A 2,452-nucleotide genomic window follows, 5' to 3' on the forward strand; every position below is an offset into this window, starting at 1 on the left:
TGGAAGATTATAGAGCATTAAAAATTACGGACACTAGGCCGTTGGTACTTTACTATAATATGGAAGATTTCCTATATAGAAGTGGGTCGAATCGGAAGGGGTTTCGGTATAAAATTAAGGTTCTCAATTCAATGGATATAGCGATGTATGGTGCTTTTTTAAAAGACAAGGCGAGACTCTCGAAGTCGCAGGACAAGACAGTCGCGTTGCTAAGTAAAAGGAGACGGAAAGAGCAAAAAAATACAGGTTACAACATCTGTGGTGCTCACTGGTCTTGCTGCTACAGTTGTTGTGTCATGCTGGCGCAGCCACGTCCTCTCCCACATTGCCAGTGGATGAGGAAAGGCAGTTAAGAGAGAGAGAGAGCCGCAGCCCGCGGAATATCGTGCTACGACCTAAACTATAAACTAAACCAAACTATATTTCGTCTTAACGACCGAGAGAAAACCACGGAAAATAGCTGACTATATTTCTCAGACACCTGTATCTACAATAAGAATCAGCTAGAATCTTTGTTTATGAAAGAAACAATTCCGTCGTCATTAATCAAAGGGAAAGAGTTTTCTCTTTCAAAAAGAAATGAAATAATTTCCTCATGAAAGTGCATAATAATTTTAAGAACAACAAGTAATATCCTGCATATTTTTAACCCTCAACATCAATCTATATTCAATAATGAGATACTTTGAAAAATAGTCCCAGAACATTAGGCTTTACAAATGAGTATATGGCATAAAATCATTCGCCTTCTGAGATTAAAAAAAAACTGTCAGTCTTTTAAACTATGGCCTATACTGTAAAAAATTTCAGTTGGAAACTTCCAATAAATGTATTGAATGCTTATATTTCCAAAACGTAAGGTGCTACAATACACGATGTATGTGAATTTTACAATATGTTGTAGAGTTTGCGCTACGGTGACTAAACGAATTACAACACTTATACCAGGGGTGTTAGTTGAAGTTTGCCGGTTCTACTCATAAATGTCGCTAGAGATATGTATACATTTCTATGATTTGGCATCTATGTCATATTTTTCTATGGACAATAACCTTCAAAAATACACAATTCCATTCTGTTAAAATAATAGCATCATAGTTGTTTAACTCAGTTAATATGTCGAGTTTCGTTCCAAATAAATCGCATTTGCGGCATTCGCTGCTTTTCTTATTTCATCAAAAGTAATAAGCAGTTAAAGCTCATTGATTGCTGGTAGAAACTTATGGTGAACATGCTCCAGTGATTAGAACATGTGAGATATGGTTTCGTCAATTTAAAAGTGGAGATTTAGATTTAACAGACAATGAACATCCTGGTACAGCGAAAAAGTTCGAAGACGAGGAATTGCAGGCGTTATTGGATGAAGACCCAACCCAATCCCAAAAACAATTGACACAAACACTAAATGTGACCCGAGGAGCAATTTTCCACATTCCAATACCTTGTTTGAAATTTTACCTTACGCTTGTATTGTAGAAGTGTTCTAGAATTCCAAACATTTTTAACAGTCTACACTATCTGAATTTTGATCTTTATCGAAAACAGGTGGGGGAAAGATGCCTTTCATATTTAACAGAAATTCAAGATTTTAAGAAACCTCAGAAATAAAAGCAATTGTTAAAATCAAAGCTGGTGTTTTCTTTTTGTTTCTTCTATAAACTTTATATGAGACACATTCAAAAAATATCAGAATGTAATAAATTCTGATGCTGAGAAAAATATTTCAAATGTACCTTCTTAGGAACTCGGGTTTCTAAAACGAGGCTCTTTTACAAACGAGTACTACATATTTGTAAAATTCCGTTATTTTATGTCTGAAATCTTTGATCTAGGGATCAAATAATTGACAGCGGTGTCGAAAATAGATTTTTAATATTACGGATAACAGATTTCTAAACAAAATTTCATCTAAACACGTACTCTTAACAAAGGACGAACGATATTAAATAATCGTATATGAAAGCCTAAGGACAATAGGATATTAATTATTCCTTTGATAGAAAAGAACGAGAATTATTGTAGTTTATCACTGGAGCGTTTATAGTGGGCTTGTTAATTATTATTATTCTTTCAGTACGAATCAGCCCAGCTGTATTTCAATAATGCACTATTGAACTATCGAGCCTAATGTAGATTGTAAATCAGGGTGGTGTCACAACGACGATCACCTCCTTCGCTACGTCCTTCTCTTTCATCTCCCCACGTTGGCCTATAAAACGGCTTTCTATTCTTACTCGAAAAATATATTTGCACGCCAACGATGCTCCATTGTCCCCTAAGGACCTTTCACGCCTTTGTCATTTTTTCAGTTTCGCACGCTTACATGGATGTTGAGCTGAATAAATCCTAAAATATAGTATGTGGTCCGAAGTTGAATGCAAATTACAATCATGCAAACTAGTAACAGTTTCTTTCTCATTTTATGATTTTTTAACCGCCTATTACACTCCCT

The 2,452-nt window shown here is 35.2% G+C and overlaps 1 protein-coding gene across 1 annotated transcript in view; it reads left to right on the forward strand.

Moving 5' to 3' along the window:
• LOC117180780 overlaps positions 1-2,452 on the forward strand; it is a 566,469-nt gene that overhangs the window by 225,316 nt on the left and 338,701 nt on the right. The gene's annotated exons all lie outside the window — the stretch shown is intronic.

This window comes from Belonocnema kinseyi, chromosome 9, assembly GCF_010883055.1.
Source record: "Belonocnema kinseyi isolate 2016_QV_RU_SX_M_011 chromosome 9, B_treatae_v1, whole genome shotgun sequence".
In the NCBI taxonomy this organism is placed as follows: domain Eukaryota; kingdom Metazoa; phylum Arthropoda; class Insecta; order Hymenoptera; family Cynipidae; genus Belonocnema; species Belonocnema kinseyi.